Consider the following 13,145-nt stretch of genomic DNA (forward strand, 5'->3'; position numbering starts at 1 on the left):
TTTCGACGTTTCTTGAGAAATGAACAAACATTTCTGCTGATGTTTTTATATAAATTGTTTACGATAGGATATGACAAAAATATCGTCTGGAAAACATCCTGATGCTTATGCTAGTTAACTAGCTACATTAAGTGGATTAACAACCACAAAACACTTCGCAATGTCTGCATATATTAAACTAATCTAAACCGATTAAGTGAGAATTCAATTGCAATGCCAGCTGTTTGATAACACAACATTCTTGATTGTTGCTTATTTGGCCAATTAAACTTGGGGTTATTTATATACTAGGCTTTGCATGAAACAGACAGTTCCAATATAACTAGTTACACTAAAAGAATAAGTTGAATTGAAAGTGCCATGCAGTGTGATTTTACACTGGTACTATGTAAGTTGATTTTGTACAGGTGATGCAATCTGTAAACATCGATTTCCCTTGGACTCTATACGAGTTCCATTTAAATGATTCTTGTCTTATTAATATTTGGTTACACAAATTACACAAAAATAATCATATTATTTGTTTTAACACAAATATCTTAGATATCTGTTGATCTGTTTTCAATTTCATTTGTCACTTTTTTAGATTTTATAAAAGGACACATTTAATAAGTGAAACCATCAGTAATTACATAATTTAGAAGTTTAAACAGATTTGGTTGACTTAAAACAGTATAAAACAACATACAAACACAAAGTTCATGTAGAGTATAACTACAGAAAACTATAAGAATAAACAAAAATCTAATAGTTTGAAACTTTGAAACTTTACCCTTTTTAAGGCCGAAAAATAATAATTACCAAATGCAGATTTAACATTAAATGTATACATTATATTATATATACATATATTTTTTCTGCCAACATTAACCGCGCATCTACAGTTATTTTAAACAAGAGCTGTCTTGTGAAATGAAGTGCTATTTATAGTAAACTTAACACCTTGGGACAAGGGTCTTGGATGCGACACATCATCTTAACATTTATGCCAAGTTATATGCATGACAATGTTACAGTTTGGAAACTTATGTGTACCTTCAAACTCTTCTTATGAGCATAAGTACCTTCAAACTATTAGAGTGATCTTGACATTGGAGATATCTAATCTGCGCTTGGCTAGATATTATAGAAGTAATAAATGTGTATCAATGTAAGCAATAGTATCATGTATAAAGAAGTTTGCAAAAACATCGGATTGCACACTATTTGTATTTATTTCATTTCTTTATTCGTTTAAGTTATACTTGTCACCTAATTACTTTGCTAAACACGTTATTACCGCATGGAGAGAGTAAAAGAATATTTCATTTGCAGCGCAACGTCGTATTTTTTACGTTTCCCGCACTTTTATAACGTTACGTCATTGTTATATTTGTTATGATTATTTATACATGATACTATTGCTTGCATTGATATTTATTTATTTCTTCTATAATATCTAGCCAAGCGCAAATTATGAAGTCATGGTTTAGATTTTCGAATTTAGGAAATATGTTTTAACTTCGTTACAAGAATAGTGAGTTTTCTTCTTTTTAAAGACAAATGTTCATCAATCTAATATGAGCCGCGTCACGACAAAACCAACATAATGGGTTTGCGACCAGCATGGATCCAGACCAGCCTGCGCATCCGCGCAGTCTGATCAGGATCCATGCTGTTCACTTACAACACTATAACAAGTAGAGAAACTGATAGCGAACAGCATGGATCCTGATCAATCCCCGCAGTCTGGTCTGGATCCATGCTGGTCGCAAACCCATTATGTTGGTTTTGTCGTGACACGGCTCATATTATAACTTTTACTCGTTCTTTTCATCTTTTGAGGGTTATGTATAATCGTTATTTATGGCTATGAATTTTTTTAAGAAAAATATCTTTTGATGTTTTGAATATGTGACATTAGATCTTGTTTTATGATATTAATTTAAAGTATGTTACATTGCCTTCTTACATTATATTTTCGACAATAAAGTTAACTTTGAAAGACAGGCAGATTTAGTTTTGAAAACAAAATTCGTTAGTAGACATTATTCTTACCATTTATATTTGTCTGCATTTTATCTTTAACACAAACAAATCTGATTGATATTTCATTCAAAGAATTAAATGTTAACACTAACGGTAAATGTTATAAGAACACCACACAATCAAATAGAATACCATGGTTACAAGTTCACAATCAAATCAACAATCTTCAATGTGAAAAGTTAATTGATGGAAGTTCATAACGACTCAATTTCTTGACAGAAATAAAACAGTGAGCATTGGACTAAAAGCAGAAATGACTGTTGCAAGTATATATGTTAAACCGGTAAAACTTAGATTTTTCAAATTAAAATACAGCATAATGAAAGTTTTGTAAAATGATGTTTATATTTGTTTTGTTAGTTGTATTCATAAAAAGACCCTTTGATTAAAATTAATCTGAATGTTTAATTTTTGAGCGTCATTGAGAGGCAAATACAAGTACTGTTACACAGGGAAACAAATAATTTATATTATCTTAAAATAGATAAAAATCTTTAACTAACATACTAGTACATTATTTCAGTCTGATATGGCATATTTCAAAATGATGTTTTGGACAATTATTTGGAATCTGTCTTTTTTATACATTATGCACTCACAAAGGAAATTATAAGTATATCTTCATACAATTACTCTAAATCAGGATACTGCAACTGCACATCTTAATAAAATATGATAAATGACAAAACATTTAAATTTTAAAAATGTTTGTTGCTCATAACACATACATGTCCAAAACAGGCCGTATTCCTCATTACATGCATTAAGAATATCTCAAAAATAACGTACAATATTTTTACACATGAATTGCTTCAGATTATTTATGAAAATACAAACATGAAAAGAAATTCACTCGTACCGCGCTATAATGTGATCTTTTTAAGATATGTTTGAACAAACAATTTTGAAAAAGAGCGCCACTGATTTCTCAAATGACAGCCTCGCTAATGAGATGAGCAGAGACAAACATTTGAACTCAAAATAAAGGTTATAGCGTTTGTTTTATAGCAATGTAAAGGAATTATTGATCTGTACACGTATGGCGACAGATGAATCAACATTTGACTGCATATATACTGAGTCTTCATGTCTGGATTTCTATGCTCTTGTTTAAAATTTGCAATACAACGTATGCATTGAATATAATGAATCAAAATCTAAGGAGGCAGATAACGCCTGGCGAGAAGATTAAAGAGTTGGTATGTTGCAGATAGGCAGTTTAAGAGACCATGTGCAATGGAGACCTCGCAATGGGACCCTGTTTTGTTTACTGATTGATTTAGACCTTGCCTAGCCCTTGCCTAAACCTCACAGATAGACGCGGGAGTGTGGAGAAGACCAAATGAACGTTTTGCACCTTCTTGCATCTCGAAAGACAAGCGATTTAGTTGTAGGTCTGCCATGGTATGTGGAGGAATAAATGTCAATGGCAAACCGGGTCTCTATATATTTATATCGGCATCTTGACAACCAAACGATGCAGTTGGTACTACACATACCCCCGCCTCGTTACAAAATACGAAATACTTTGCATGTGAAACAATCGAGCTCAAATTTCCGGACTTCATTCTGATTGTACATGTTCAGGACATCCTTCAGATGGTTATTTCATGTCTCCATGTCCACCGGTTACTCTTGCAGAACTTTTCTCCGTTTTTTGCCCGTGTGCCCTGTCATGAGTGGTGGCCTTGATGGTTCCTTGCCGGTGGTTCTGTGTAAGAGGATGCGTTCATTAAATGCCACCATCTCTTGTTGGCCGTAGTTTTTAATATATCATGCTGCCGTAAAAGATTAGTAGAACAGAATTTCACAATCAAAGCCAATCGGCATATTTACATCATGAACAGGCGCTGTTAGGCTATCATTTATGTTCCTGGACACCATATAAGATATTGAAACTTATTCCATGCTTAACAAGAATAAACTGAACAAGTGACGAAACTTTTGAAAAATATACAACCTGGTTGAAAAAAAATAAATAAATACAAATCTTAATCTTACGCTGTGCTTATTAGCTTAATGCATGCACAAAGAAACCACAGTTATAAACGCACTTCGCTATACGAACTTGTTCTAATAATAGATGCATTTTGGCCATTAAAATATGGATATATAATGTAAACTATAATAGTTATTCAAGTGCCGTTGATGTAATATCACCGTCATCTGTTTATAGCTCATGTTCATAACTAAAATTTCATATAAATGTTATAACCATATATATAGATAAACAACATCTTAAATAAATTACATTCTTATATTAACGATATGTAACAGAGGTTTCAGAACAGGTTGCACCCGGTTCTGTAAATACTTAAATTACCATGCATTTAATATGAATAGTTTTCGATTATTGTTTCAAAGCACATAATTATAAAAACAAAACTTCAAATATATTTTAAAACAAATGCTACTTGGCATACATGACATTGAAAATTTGAAGAAAAATAGTTTTATATTTACGTTTACAATATATTTGTAAAAATAACAATCAATATAAAAATCTGGAAACAAAGTGATCCATCGGAAGCATTAATCACAACAAAATTACATAAGAATTGCAGACTCGGTTTGATTGAGTCTGTACAAGAGGGATAATGAATAAGTGCAACATCCCTCACCCCCCTAGCATCGGCTTGAGCGGTACTCAATTCTCAACACTTTATAGTGCTGGCATCAATGGAAATGCGATCAGTGAAGGAGTAAATAGTACAAATGCAGCTCGACTCTTGACAATTAGGGATAGGTTCAATGTTCATTTTTGTTTAAAAAATTTGAAAATATTCGTAGATTATTCGAAAAAAAAGCTATCAACTATATACTAAAGATTTAAATTAAATTTCATTTGACATTGAAATTAACATTATATTTAATATTATACATATTTTCTTAGTATTATTATGAATATATGAATATTCCTTATCATTATGACAATCTACAATGTTATTAAATGTATAATAAATCAATACTTTATCACTAAAAGTTATTCAGAAAATGTGGCATTAATATTTATAAACAATTTTAAGTGGTTTTAAAGTTTTAACGTTTTTCCAGTGTTAATAATCAACCAGTTATCATATTTAGAACTGATTTCGATAGAGTCGTTAATCTGGAAGCTTACCAATAATTGCCGTTGTTTATTTTCGTCTTCCTCAATTATTTGTATGTTTCTAGCATATTCCTTCGGGAAAATGGTATATAGCATATTGAATTATACAGACTGTGGATTTTTCACTTATTCTCGTTGGAACAAAACTGACAAGTTAGTGCAAACTATAGAATATTAATTTTGATTAATGATGTAATTGTATAATATTATATTATCATGAATTTTGATTTTTATATTACTATGAATTTTGAGAAAAAAAATCATTTCAAGTGAATAAAATACTTGTGCAACAGTGATAATAAAAAGATGATGTAAAAGATTGCACTGGCAACCCAACTAAACGACACAGCATAATTATTATATTTCTTATTTTTTCAAAGCTTGAAAAAATCTAAAAAGAAATAAATTATTTCACAAGATGGAACTTAATGAATACGAGTATCAATATCTTATATTGCATAATAATAAACTCTTCAAATTGAAAAGCATTATGAAATGATGTGCTGTCATTTTCGTTATTTCAATACCGTTACATCATGTGTTACAATTACTTATACTTGTAAAGCTTTGTTATCAAAATAAATAATTGGTTCTTTCAATTATCACAGTTAAGGAAACGTTAATTGAAATGAAAAGAAGACAAGGACTGAGTGCTAGGTTCCTTAATTACATGTTCTGAAGCAATGCGATGGTTTGAAATTATTCACAAACGATTAAATGCATTATTTTTGTAACTATTTCAACCACAAACTGTCTGAACTTTCTGAACGTAAATCAATAACTTTATTTGTGACTTAATGCGTTAATTCATTAATTTCTAAACTGCAAGTATTCTTCAACAGACGTGTTGCAGTCGTCTTATGTATACAGCGAAGAGATATACTTGACACCCGAATGAAATGTATACACACATTGTCGATGTCGCCAGGCATAATGGAAAGAGGCTCAAACTGGTGTGTGTTTATGTATCAAGACATTTTTAGCCAATCTTGTACTAGAAGATAGGTCTTACTTTTGGATAGTATTCTTAAATTTAACAAACATCTCATTTATTGCTTTCCTCTCCCAAGACCTGTGAATCGCTACGAAACTCATAGTAATGTATTTGAAATTGAGGTGTTATTTAATATTATTTTCAAAAGGCAAAGATATAAGAATCGTTTTGCATTCAACAAGAAATGATTAAACGCATCGTTATGATTTGCCATTTTTTAATGAATAGATCAAGCATTTTTGTCAAAAAGCGGAAACACAATAATATTTCGTAAAAAAGTTTGTCTAAATTTGAAGATTCATTCAATAAATGCTGTATAATTGTTATCTGGCAAAAAAATATTCAAATGTTTGATTTTGTATTTTACTGAATAAGATATATTTGACACAATGTACATATTCAGACTAATTGAAATAATACTACTGTTTCAACAATTATAAGATTGTGTTTATGGAATAAATCAGAAATTTGTGACAGAAATTACATTCACTCTAGTAACATAAAAAGGAGCTGGTGCATTTTAATTTTCACTAGGATCGACAAATTGTCCAGAATAATATCTATTTCCTAAGCATTGTGTACATGATTCTTAGAATATAAATTGTTTGCTTTGAATTTAATTATTCAATCTAAAAGCTAGAAAATAAGTTAACTCAAAGCTTGGCAGAATATCTGTTTTTTCAAGCTGGTTTAATTATTAGCAACAATAAATTTTAGTGCTTCCTTGTTATTGCAGTTTGAACTAAATGTGCTAATATAAGCTACAGTTAAACTGTCTGAGACAAAAAGATATCGATGTAAACCAGTATAAACAACGCTGTAACATCTTAAAATACTTATATTGGACGTTTTATAAACATTTTATTATTTTTGTTCTTTAGAAAGTCGGGTATGTTTGGTAATCACTTATTAATTTCATGTCAAATGTACAGACATTTAACAAATTTTTTAACAAATTACATGACATTCACATTACGAAGATTGATCAAAAAATACTTTTTTTCTGTTTTAAATAGATTTCTATACGTAGATTACAATAAACACAATAAAAAGTATTTTAATATGTTTTTTTTTCGTAACGCAATTGGTAATTTCCGCCGCCATTTTAACTGATGACGTACCTAATTTTGTTAACCCTTATGTCAGTTATACTAAGCGTAAATATTTCTCACTTATACATCAAAATATCTACCGTTTTGTGTCATTGAGTATCGTACATTTTTTTTGTTTTTAAACGTTACATTTATCATGTTTGTACATATAATCAAAAACTGAAATAGTTATAGTTGTGGGCAATTAAAGATAGTTGTAGTTCTTGTATGTTGCATTTCCTTTTATTCCTTTCAATGTGTTTGACTATTGATGAAGTTTTATTGAATTACTCTGTAATAAGTCCAAAAAGAGTTACGTTTCTTAAGCACTGCACTTCCTCTCATTGCGCTTGACCATTGAATACAGTTTCATAGAATTCTTAACATTAGTTTTTAAGGTATGCATCTGACAAGGAAAAGGAACAAAGGGCAATAACTGTACAAATACTGAAGATGGAATTATGGTTATTGTACACTGCACTTTCTCTCATTGCGCTTGACCATTGTATGAAGTTGTATTGAATTCCAACTACTAGTTTTCAAGTTATGCACTGGACAAAAAAGTAACAAAGGGCAATAATTGTAATTATTCCAAATAGAGTTATGATTCTTGTGCACTGCACTTCATCTCACTGTCCTTGACCATTGTATGAAGTTTCTTTGAATTCCAACCATTAATTTTCAAGTTATGCACTAGACAATAAAAAGTAACAAAGGGCAAAAACTCTTTAATTAGTCAAGAAAGAGTTATTGTTTCTGTGCACTGCGCTTTCTCTCAATATACTTGACAATAGTATGAAATTGTATTGAATTCCAGCTAGTAGTTTTCAAGTTATGCTCTGGACAAGAAAAAAGCAATGTAAAAGTAACAAAGGGCAATAACTCTATAATTACATAGGAAAGAGTTATGGTTCTTGTGTACTGCACTTCCTCTTGTGCTTGACCATTGTATGAAGTTGTTAAGAATTCCAACCACTACTTTAGAAGTTATGCTCTGGACAAGGAATAGTATCAAAGGGCAATAACTCTGTCAAAATGGTGTTATTGTTCTTGTGCACTGCAAGAGATGGTGGCATTTAATGAAAGCATCCTCTAACACAGAACCATCAAGGCCACAACTTAGGACAGGACACACGGGCAAAAAAAACGGAGAAAGTTCTGCAAGAGTAACCGGTGGACATGGAGACATGAAATAACCATCTGAAGGATGTCCTGAACATGTACAATCAGAATGAAGACCGGAAATCTGGCAGCCAAAGCAAGAGCTCGATTGTTTCACGTGCAAAGTATTTTGTATTTTGTAACGAGGCGGGGGTATGTGTTTGCCATTGACATTCATCCACAAACCATGGCAGATTGTTTGTTTTTCGAGATGCAAGCAGGTGCAAACTTCATTTGGTCTTCTCCAAATCCGGCGCATCTATCTGTGAGGTCCAGGCAATGTCTAGGCAAGGTCTAAATCAATCAGTAAACAAAACAGGGTCCTATTGCGAGGTCTCCATTGCATATGGTCTCTGATACTGCCTATCTGCAACATACCAACCCTCTAATCTTCTCACAAGGCGTTATCTGCCTCCTTAGATTTTCATTCATTATATTCAATGCATACGTAAGATTGCAAATTTTAAACAAGAGCATAGAAATCCAGACATTTACACTTAGTATATATGCAGCCAAATGTTGATTTTCGAGGTTCACAAAATCCTCGTGCTTCATCTGTCGCCATATGTGTTCAGATCAATAATCTCTTTACATTGCTAAAACACAAACGCTATAACATTTATTGGGGTTGAAATTTTTGTTCCTGCTCATCTCATTAGCGAGGCTGTCATGTGAGAAAACAGTGGCGCTCTTTTTCGAAATTGTTTGTTCAAGCATATCTTAAAAAGATCACATTATTGCGCGGTACGAGTCAATTTCTTTTCATGTTTGTATTTTCATGAATAATCTGAAGCAATTCCTGTGTAAAAATATAGTACGTAATTCTTGAGATTTTCTTAATGAGGAATACGGCCTGTTTTGGACATGTATATATAATGAGCATGGCTTTTTATTAAGATGTGCAGTTGCACTATCCTGATTTATAGTAATTGTATAAAGATATACTTATAATTTCCTTTGTGAGTGCATAATGTATAAAAAAAGAGACAGATTCTGAATAAGTGTCCAAAACACCATTTTGAAATATGCCATATCAGATTGAAATAATGTATGTTAGGTAATGATTTTATTCTATTTTAAGATAATATAAATTATTTGTTTCCCCGTGTAACAGTACTTGTATTTGCCTCTCAATGACGCTCAAAAATTAAACAAACAGTTGTCGTTTTTCAGATTTTTTTTTTAATCAAATGGTCTTTTTTATGAATACAACTAATAAAACGGATGTAAACATCATTTTACAACATTTTCATTATGCTGTATTTTGATTTGAAAAACTAAGTTGTAACTGTTTTAACATATACACTTGCAACAGGCATTTCTGCTTTTAGTCCAATGCTCACTGTTTTATTTCTGTCAAGAAATTGAGTCGTTATGAACTTACATCAATTACCTTTTTACTTTGAAGATTGTTGATTCGATAGTGAACTTGTAACCATTTGATTGCGTGGTGTTCTTATAACATTTACCATTAGTGTTAACATTTAATTCTTTGAATGAAATATCAATCCGATTTGTTTTTGTTAAAGATAAAAAGCAGACAAATATAAATGGTAAGAATAATGACAACTAACGAATTATGTTTTCAAAACTATATCTGCTTGTTTTTTAAAGTTTTAAAGTTAAATAGATCTTTACTTACCTAGGTTAATGATTTTTAAGTGGGAATGTATTTGTATTTAATTTTAATTATGAAGTTAGGTTATACACCGAGTACAATTATGTTCAAATTAAGACGTTTGTTCATGGAAATATGTTATTAAAATTCCATAAATACCTTACATTTCATATAGTTTGTATTTGTGCCTCCCTTCTATCAATCAAGTACAAGATAAGCAAACTGGTTACGTTTTGTTTACGTTAAAAAGAATTACACTTAAATTAAAGCTGATAAAAGTTAAGCTGCATAGATAGATTTCCCAGAATCATAACGTTAAAGATACATTTAATAAATTTCATAAAAACAGAAATAACGACATTTCATTAATAAATTGGGTTTTATATCGACTTCAGATCTAATTTTGGTGTCCAGACAACCAAATGAGTTTTATAAGCATAAAAAATGGACAACCTCATTGTGGCGAAATCGGAAGTACAATATCTCTTTGCATGAGAAACTCCGCCATCAGATCATCCGTACATCAATATTAAATCAACAAACATAACTATAAGTAGCAGTCCTTATTTAACGGTATATTTCCGCATTGTAACGGATGTTTTCATACAAATTTAATCTTTTTTTATGAGATGATAACTTTTACTGAACCTTAGGCCTAGTGCACCGTGAAGGTAAACGGTTAATAGGTGTTTGCACAAGAAAATCTCATATTTGTTGTGTTCCGGATAGCAGCTATAACACTGTGACGTAGCGCATACACAAGCTGATTATAATCTTCATTTGCATGTTAAAATTCGTATACGAACTTTAGTGTTACCGTGGGGTTTTCCGTTTAAAATCCTAATTTATGAACACTATTTGTTGAGATTTACAACAAGACTGTTAAAAAGGTTAATGAATCTGTAGAATGCTTGGTTTTAGGCCGACAGCAAAAATATTTTTACATATTTATTTAATGTAGCTATGCTCTGACAACATAGGCAATTTCAATCTATTGACTTAGTTTCTTATCGTGAAATAACATGCTATTTCGTTAGTATTAACAAATAATTATGAAAGATTCTTTAAATCGTAAAAGACAATTCTTTATTGTTGCAGACAGTTGGGGATTATATTTATTTTTGAAACTGAAAAAAAGCATTTTGTTGGCATAAATGGTACTTATCTATGACTGGAAATATCTTAGCATAGCACCATAAACCGTTTATTTTTATATGATATAAAAAGCGAAAATATATTACACGAATTTATTTAATTATTGCAAAAACTCAAACTATGATTTTTTTCAAAGAAAGTAGCAATCTATTTTGGTAGGAGCAGTTAAAACAATATAATTTAAAATCTAAGAAATCTAGAAAATTATTTAAAAGTATACACTGTACTTTATAATATCAAATTCTGAAATATAATTTGCTTGACTTATGAAATTCTGTCTTAGGGTGGCATTATCCCCATTCAAGTATAAATGGTAGGTGTACAGGTAAAAGTCAAAATAACTTTAAATTTTGCCATCCATGTGTTCAATTCTTTTTATCTTGGCAAAAATAATAAATAATTCACGAGAACCCATGGAAATTTCTATAAATGTAGTACGTAATTCTTGAGATTTTCTTAATGAGGAATACGGCCTGTTTTGGACATGTATATATAATGAGCATGGCTTTTTATTAAGATGTGCAGTTGCACTATCCTGATTTATAGTAATTGTATAAAGATATACTTATAATTTCCTTTGTGAGTGCATAATGTATAAAAAAAGAGACAGATTCTGAATAAGTGTCCAAAACACCATTTTGAAATATGCCATATCAGATTGAAATAATGTATGTTAGGTAATGATTTTATTCTATTTTAAGATAATATAAATTATTTGTTTCCCGTGTAACAGTACTTGTATTTGCCTCTCAATGACGCTCAAAAATTAAACAAACAGTTGTCGTTTTTCAGATTTTTTTTTAATCAAATGGTCTTTTTTATGAATACAACTAATAAAACGGATGTAAACATCATTTTACAACATTTTCATTATGCTGTATTTTGATTTGAAAAACTAAGTTGTAACTGTTTTAACATATACACTTGCAACAGGCATTTCTGCTTTTAGTCCAATGCTCACTGTTTTATTTCTGTCAAGAAATTGAGTCGTTATGAACTTACATCAATTACCTTTTACTTTGAAGATTGTTGATTCGATAGTGAACTTGTAACCATTTGATTGCGTGGTGTTCTTATAACATTTACCATTAGTGTTAACATTTAATTCTTTGAATGAAATATCAATCCGATTTGTTTTTGTTAAAGATAAAAAGCAGACAAATATAAATGGTAAGAATAATGACAACGAACGAATTTTGTTTTCAAAACTATAGCTGCCTGTCTTTCAAAGTAAACTTTATTGTCGAAGATATAATGTAAGAAGACAATGTAACATACTGTAAATTAATATCATAAAACAAGATCTAATGTCACATATTAAAAACATCAAAAGATATTTTTCTTAATTTAAAAAAAAATCATAGCCATAAATAACGATTTTACATAACCATCAAAAGGCACGACTTGAAAAATACAAAGAAAGAGTAAAAGTTATAAAAATAGATTTAGGAGCATTTGTCTTAAAAAAAGAGAAAATTCAATAATTCTTTAACAAAACATATTTCTTAAATTCAAAATATCTAAACCATGAACTTCCGTTTCACCATAAATGCTTTCAATGTGCATTGAACAGTGAGTTATAATATCTTCATTTAACAGGATATGATAAAAACGTCCATATCTTTTTTGAAGAAAGGAATATCATCTTGGTTGTAATCTTATCAGCTGCCTTCAATAGGCTTTAACGGTTAAAAAATCCCATACATATGGATCACATTCTCTTCAGGTATACATCTTATCTAAATTCATTTCAGGGAAAATTGAAATTTTATTTTCACCTGTTTGATATCTAAATATTCTCGACTTACATTTTATTTCTTACTTTTGCAATTTAAATTGCAAATTTTCTTCGTTATTTATATAATCGGTTTAAAATAAAACAGATATCTCCTAAAAAAAAGTAACTTGGATTATAACACGACTGGGAGAAATTAAACGTCAGTTGTATTATGTATTTTATTGGATTATGTTCTAGTTTGTGTTCTAAAG

This window comes from Ruditapes philippinarum, unplaced genomic scaffold, assembly GCF_026571515.1.
Source record: "Ruditapes philippinarum isolate M1 unplaced genomic scaffold, ASM2657151v2 ctg10773_1_1_1_1, whole genome shotgun sequence".
Lineage (NCBI taxonomy): Eukaryota > Metazoa > Mollusca > Bivalvia > Venerida > Veneridae > Ruditapes > Ruditapes philippinarum.